The sequence below is a fragment of the Rhinolophus ferrumequinum genome, chromosome X (genome assembly GCF_004115265.2).
Source record: "Rhinolophus ferrumequinum isolate MPI-CBG mRhiFer1 chromosome X, mRhiFer1_v1.p, whole genome shotgun sequence".
NCBI lineage: Eukaryota > Metazoa > Chordata > Mammalia > Chiroptera > Rhinolophidae > Rhinolophus > Rhinolophus ferrumequinum.
In genome coordinates this window covers 20,490,038-20,497,778 of record NC_046284.1, presented here as the reverse complement: position 1 = coordinate 20,497,778, position 7,741 = coordinate 20,490,038, and the positions used below count along the sequence as shown (strand labels likewise).

At 43.5% G+C, this 7,741-nt stretch overlaps 1 pseudogene; it reads left to right on the top strand.

Annotated features, from left to right (window-relative positions):
* Positions 1 to 897: 897 nt before the first annotated feature.
* On the top strand, positions 898 to 1,368 carry LOC117033682 (transmembrane protein 230-like; annotated as a pseudogene).
* The last annotated feature ends 6,373 nt before the right edge of the window (positions 1,369 to 7,741 follow it).

Genomic DNA, 7,741 nt, shown 5'->3' with positions numbered 1-7,741 from the left:
CGAGATTATCTCATAGGTGCTTTACACTCTGCTAAGAAGTTTTGCCTGGCCTATTAGTACAAAGTCAGCAGCTCCAGGAGCCCACAGTTCCCTGTGTGGTCCCATCATTGTTCCATGTATTAGTTCCTTGCAGACACCAGAGGCTGGCTGCGAGCCAGGGTCCTTATGCTGTTTGCTGGTCCTGGTGAGAATCCAGTTAATATCTTTCTGGTTCAACCTGGCAATTTCACATATCTGCTGTTGTGCTATAAATACTCATCGGAGTTCATCCATTTTCAGGAAGTATAATGGTCTTGGGTGTTGCTGTATTAACATAATCCAGTGAAATCAGTATTGAACCTAGTGGGAAAAAATCTGAAAAGTTCAAGTCTTCTGTGAAATGTAAAACGCATGTGACAACTGAAGAGCAGATAAATTCAACCCAATGGAACTCATGGAAACCTTGATTGCTGGCCAGTCGCACACAGGGATTTTTGCCCATCCAGGTATCTGAAATGTGTACCTGACCTGCAAGAGTGGTCAGCATGGCCCATTTTGAGCTTCATAGGTCAGCAGAAAAAGTGACATCCGTGGTTCATGCCTAACAAAATAATGTTATTCACTCCTAGGGAGACACTATGGTCTAACATTGAATAGGAAAAGGGCTCAGGAGCTTGATTGACCTAGGTTTGAACTCTGGCTTGGACAAGGAACTCAACTTTTCTAAAGTGAGGTTTCTGACTGCAATATGGGGATTCTCACACCTTCCTTGCAGGGGAACTGCAGAGGTGTTAGGAAGATAATATATACTGTGCAAGCAGTGCCTGGCATAAGCACTCATAGAAGCGTAGTTGAAATAACCAAGTACTTTTGTAAGATTTTCCATTGCCACGCTGGTTGGGTGGGTTGGGGGATGGGGACGTCCTTGGGGGCAGTTAGGTGAGGCTTGCCAGGAGACCTGGGGCTGTTCAGCTGCGGGCCATGAGGGAGCTCTGGGTGAAAGGTCTGACCTGTGCTCGGACTGCAGCTGGGGCAGCCTGTTAGCATGCCATCTGGAACTCACCTGGCTACTGGAATCCCAGGTAGTTAAAGTGAAATGCTCAAGGCTCCTCAGCACAGACCATGGTTACACAGACCTTCAGTTTGAGGAAAGCCCTCCTGAGATCCCACTGAAGACCACTTAGCTAGCTACAGTGCTGTTTTCCTTTGGAGCCTAAGTCATCATCATAGGCTCCGTCCTGCAGGCAGCCAAGGTTCGGGGGTGGGGCAAATGGGCACGTTCCTGCCCCCACCCCTGGACTTACCAGCTGGGCAACCCCTACTATGCATTCAAAGGCCACGGGGGTTACTCCTGACATTGCAGACTTTGATGACTTGCACCCACCTTAGCCATTGGAGAAGAATCAGAAATGGGACCATTCAGCTTTAAGACGGTGGCCAGAAACAGTGTCTGCTGGTCAAGGAATTCTGCATATTGCAGATGTTTAACAAGCAACACACAGACTGTATGAGTCCCTTCTTAACTAATTGTAAGCTCATTAACATCTTCAGGAGGGACTGAGCTTAAAGTTAGCTAAGTAAGACATGCTCTATTTTTCACATTCTAGCAAGAGGTACTTCCTGGCCCTGGCAAATCCTCCGCCCAGCTTTTTCCACTTGAATATCTATCATGGAAGAATAGCAGTGTTACTCTGTGGGAAAGCCAGAGGGTATACTGTCGTGGGAAATGGTGCTGGCACCACCCTTTTTAGAGTTGAGCGTTTCTTTTCAGTAGGCCACATTGCTGATTTGTCCTTGGAGCAAATGGAAGAATGCAGTATGTCAAATTTCTTCTTTACTAAGTAATTTATATGGAAAATGTCCTAGTGTGTTATTCTTGATACTCATCTCTAACTTTGTGTTCTAATGTAAGAATGCGAAAATCAAATATCAGTGTTGGTGCATCTGTAATATTCTTTGACTTGCTTTCTTCTTGACCGTAACCAGCAATCTTTAAATCCTCAGAGCAGGTTTTCAAATTGTAAACACTTTCTACATTCACCAATCTGTCCAGCTCTGATCTGGTTCACCAGCAGGTTGGTCAGCATATAACTGGGTTCATTGTGTCGTTCGTACACCAGATGTTCTGTGCATCATGCCTTGAATGACTAGACTTTCGGGTGTACACTAAGGAAAAATGTAGAAACGTGTTTATTACTTAGAGGTTATAAGCCTGTTGTTAGCAGCTTCTATTATGATGTCATTCTGCTGAAGATGGTAAAACTCATCCTGGGTCCCTAGAGGACTAGGCTGCCACAGTTTGGTTCTGTGTCCTAGCTTGCAAACAGTGACTTCTATTCAAAAGTAATGAAATGGTTGAAATCTAAACAAATGAAAAAACCCACAACACCTCTAAGCTGAAGGGTTCATGAGCCATGCAGAAAGTTTAAACCGTGATGAGCAAATAATGCCAACTAAACAATGGAAAAGAAAAATAACATCCTTAAAAACATCACCATGTTTCACCAGCCTTATAATAATTTATTTAGGAAAAAAGTATCGATGGATGCTAAAACCATTGAGTGAAAGATTGTAGGAAAATATGGCATTTGCACACTTTCAGATTACTTATTATAAAGAGGAAATTCTCCTTTAATTACAACGGACAAATCTTGAGACACCTTAATGTTTAACTTCAGTCTAATAAGAAGAAAAATCAGGCAAATTATGTTAGAGGCATTCTGCTTGGAATGAAGTTTTCAAAAACATCACTATCTTGTAAGGGAAAAGCCTAGACAAGTGTGGATGTGTTCTAGATGAAATTAGACTACAAAGACATGACAAGTAAATGTGTTGTATAATATTTGATTAGGAACAAGGTACAAAACATGATATTGGGAAAATTGGGGGATTTTGTGGACTGATAGAACACTTATAACTATAAAAGTGTACATCTGTGAGAGACAGAGAGAGAGAGAGAGAGAGAGAGAGAGAGAGAGAGAGAATCAAATATGTAAAGTTGAAGCAATTCTAGTCTAGGTAAATGGTACGTGGGTGTTCTTTGCACTATTATCTCAACTTTTCAGTAGGTTTGAAAGCTTGAAAACCTAAAAGTTGGAGGAAAAATCAGGGTGCGCAGAAAAGAGATGCAGGTAACTGACAAGTGAGTTCACCCTGCGTATAACATCCTGTTAGCTTCCAGGCCACCTTGGGGCTCCACACTGACCTGTGAGCTCTGGAGGATGACCTCTGCCGTCTTCAAAATTGTGTCTCCAGCATCCTGGCCAGTTTCCAAAATATATGTCAGCTAAATGTGCGTGGAAGAGGGCCTTCGTTCCAGGATATGCACCCAAGGAATGACGATAGAGTCAGCTCGGCACAAACAAGCAACTGGAGTTCCCAAGCACTGTCTCAGGGCCTTGGGGTTTCTGGAAGAAACAGATGCCTGGAACTGCATCAACATAGATGCCCCTATGGAGCTTGAGTGTGTTTGGCTGGTGATTGTCCCCTGGCAATGCCCTTTGAGCCTCAGCTGCCTTGTTCAGCAGGGAAGAGCAGAGCTTGCAGAGCTGTCTTCGCTGCCCTTCTTTCTCCTGTCATTGGCCCTAGAGGGCCCACAAAGCCCCAAGTTGGCTCATGGATGCTCCTCATGGACTGCTGTAGCATGGGAACAGGTTTTTTCTTTCCACCCCTTATCCTTGATATGACGGATTTCATTAATCAATCTTCAAATGTTGAACCAGCCTTGCATAGCTGTTTTTGATATCCATGAGGCAAGAAATTCCCAGAATTCTCTACACCATTGTCAGCAACCTTCGATAAGGACTTTTTGTTGCTGCCATTGGCTGTATCAGATGGCCAGGTCATTGGCAATGGGCAAAGAGTCTGTAATAATTTTCAGATTCAAGAAATTATTGGCGTGGACAACTGCATGAAATGCTATCAGTTGGAAACTTCTTTTTTTTTTCTTTTTACTTTTTATTAAATTTATTGGGGTGGCATTTGTTAGTAAAATGATACAGGTTTCAGGTGTACAATTCTGTAATACATTATCTATATATCCCATTGTGGGCTCACCACCCAGAGTCAGTTCTCCTTCCATCACCATATACTTGATCCCCTTTACCCTCATCTACCACCCCTCAACCCCCTTACCCTCTGGTAACCACTAAACTGTTGTCTGTGTCTATGAGTTTTTGTTTCTTCATTTGTTTGTCTTGTTCCTTTGTTGCTTTCAGTTTTATATACCACATATAAGTAAAGACATATGGCTTGAAGGTGGTATGAGAATGATTGACTTTGGTAAACACTTCCTTAAAAGAATTCACACTCAAAAATAGCTCCATGTTCAGAAACCCACGGTGGGGGATGCTGTTCATTGTGGTTCTCTGGGGGGAGAGGGAATAATACACTTTTTTCACTATTTGCCAGCAAAACCTCTGCCACTGAAGTCATTGCTGAGGCTAAGTGATGTTTCCTGGTGCCACCTTTTTCTAAAAGGAGGTCCTTTGGTCTGTAGCCCCATTCTTACATACACCTTTTGTAGTTTTTCAGATGAAAATACCAAGTTTAGGTATTTTAAAGGCTCCCTTAAAATAATAGGAGTAAAATGTTCAATGATATTGGAAAAAATCAGGGAGCAGCTTAACAAAACACTTTATTTCCTATAATCATGGAAGCATGATAGCTCTAAAACTTGCAAGCCACAATTAAAGTAGCTTATCCTAGTTTCATTGACCTGCACTGAGTATAAAATATGAACATATCAGAACTAAAGGATCATCATCCTATTTTCTTTGTTTTACAGATAAGTTTCATTTCACCTTCCCAACTACCAAGCCTACACCTCCTACATTTTTTTTTTGCTTTTATTATTTTTTTTAAATTTATTGGGGTGACAATTGTTAGTAAAATTACATAGATTTCAGGTGCACAATTCTGTATTACATCATGTATAAATCCCATTGTGTGTTCACCACCCGGAGTCAGTTCTCCTTCCATCACCATATATTTGAGTTGGAAACTTCTTGATCAGGCTCCATCACATATGATGGTGGTGATGAGCTGTACAAACACCCTTTGCTTTTCAGTCATTTAATGCCAAGGGCCTCCCCATTAAGTCAGGGGTTTCAGGAAAAGGATTACTTACTTCTACACTAGGGCATCCGGCAAAAAAAAAAAAAAAAAAAAAATTTGAGAGCAGAGAAAGCCATTCTCTCCTCCAGCTGGGATGTGCCAGAGGGGCCTGGTTTGGCTCTATCAGGTGGTAAGGAGATCTTGGTGTCTGTGCCAAGATTGTGGGGTGCTGCTTCCATGACGCAAGGCATAATGCGTAACTGGGTATGAAAAAATCACTGTCTTAGAGCCTATTTCCAGAGGAGCCCAGTTTGTGGCCACCAATTGCCATTCTTATAGCAAGTAGCCTTGGGTCCAAGTGTTTGCATCAGAAGATCATGGGTGATTCATGGCTATTACAGGTGGTCCAGAGACTCCTGGATGTATGAAGGAAGGTTTCTAAAATTCTATAGTGAAAGGGTCTCTGGGGGGCACTAATAAGAGCGTCTGTTGTATTGGAATTTAGACAGGTAATAGGGCCTCGTGTTGGAAAGGCTCCCGTTTCAGGTGGGCTTATTTGAAAGCACCAGCATAAACTGGTTGAAGTACAATTTTTAAATGAGGAACATGTTGTCTCCGGAACCCCAAAATTAGTAAAAGATGTCAAAGTTTTGTTTTTGTTTTGTTTTTATGTTGTGCTTACTGACAGGGTCAATCAATAGCTCTGTAAGAGGCAGAGGAGGATATGTGAATATTACAGCAGAGGTTGGCATGATGGGATCTATGAACTAGTGCATGTGGGCCACGTGTAGAAGCTGGGAAAGGCAAGAGAATGGATCCTTCCCTAGAATGCCCAAAGGAACACAGTCCTGCCAGCCCATTACTCAAGATAATTGCCTAACTGTGGGCCAATAGAAGTGTTCTGAGCCTGTCTGAGGTAGGCTGAGCTAAGCTAGGATGTTCGGTAGGTTACGTGTACTAAGTGCAAGTTCGACTTACCATATTTTCAACTTACGATTAACCAGTCATAACCAAATCGGGACAAAAGTGACCCCATCATAAGTCGAGGAGCATCTGCATAAATTGTTCTAGTAAATGTTGGATTTCCAAGTGGGTCAACTTGTGGACCTCTCATTCAGTTTTTCTTTCTTCCCTCTGTATCCAGGCTTGTTTGTTGTTTGTTTTAGGTAGGTACCAGCTATACAGGGTAGGAGGTCCTCTTACCCTGACCACATTTATAAATTTCTTCTTCCACAGAGTCTGAAATCATTATCACCAGAGTTAAGGGCCTCCCCAGTGGCAATGATTGTTTACTAGGTTCAAAGACCCTGGGCTGAAGTCAGATTAACACCGTGGTTGTGCCACAGGGGTACAATGAGTGTTTTCCCCTAGTGACGCTGAGGATCGCGAGCTCTGTCGCAACAGAGGCATAGGCAGCAGCAATAACAAAGGCACTGTAGACAGAGGCTGAAGTTTGGTGTGTCTGTGGGCTGCGGAATGTCATGGTCATGTACCTGAGTTGGGGTAATGGCTCCCTGAGGACCTACCATAAGCACCACCAGCAGCAGTGCTTCAAGCCTAGATGCCCGACTAGCACCCGTCTGTGTCCCAGGCAGACTACGGGATCCCCTGTATCAGTGAGAACTGGAATTGAGTTCGTGCATGGCTGCAAGGGTAGTTATCCTAGCTCTCTGGAAATATGGTGCATGCTGACTGATTGCAGCTGAGATTCTCAACAGCAGATTCTGACAGATCTTTCAGGGATGCACATGGAATGTTCTCGTTTGTGTGAACACGAGTTGTTGCATAGCCGAGGACCTCACAAAAGCCTAAGGGGGGAAGTGTTGTCATCGCACTTTACACGGCAAAAACTGTGGATCAGAAAGGGTAAAAGACTTGCCCAAGGACACAGAACTGGGATTAGAAAACAGCAGCCTGTCTCCTGCGCTTGTGCTCCCAACCACTTCTGTTTGCAGCATCATTTTACAAATAGGGGCAAATGTGAGTCCTCCACATAGCTATCACCCAGCAAGCTGGGGGTTCATCGAGTCACTTCATTTTGTAAATAGCAGATGAAGATGCTGCATGAGCTAAACGTATCCGAGTGTTTTACACAGACCACGGGGGTTATTTTGAGCAGCCGACAGGAGTAAAATTGGTCTGGAAGAGAGAGCAAAGGAGGAGAAAAAAATTCCTTTCCCCTTATCCCACTACCCTTCTCTCAGCCCCAGGGCCTGATGGGTTAAGCACTAAAAGGAGACATGGGACTCAAAATGGCTCTCAGAACTTTGTGAGCACACTCGATGGCAAGATCTGAACACTGGCCACAAGCACCTGGGTTACTTCTGGTTCAGGACTGGATACAGTGAGAGATGGAGACTTGCTGGAAGAGGGAGCAGATATCACATATAGGAATTGTTCATTTCTGAAATTTTCCTTGTAATATTTCCGGACGGCCCTTGACTGAGGGTAACTGAAAATGCTGAGAATGAAAGTGCCGATATGGGGGGACTACAGTACCATCTCACTTAATCCTCACAAACCCTTAAGGCTGGAGATGCTATTGGTACCTGTACTTTAATAAGGGGGAACCTGAAGATCCCAGTTTAAGGGATTTGCCCAAGGTCACACAGAACTGGGACTCATTTAGTTATTTTGATGGTAAGTGAAGATGCCACATTATCTTGGTGTATCAGGATGTTCTATCTCCCAGACCACCCGAGTTCCT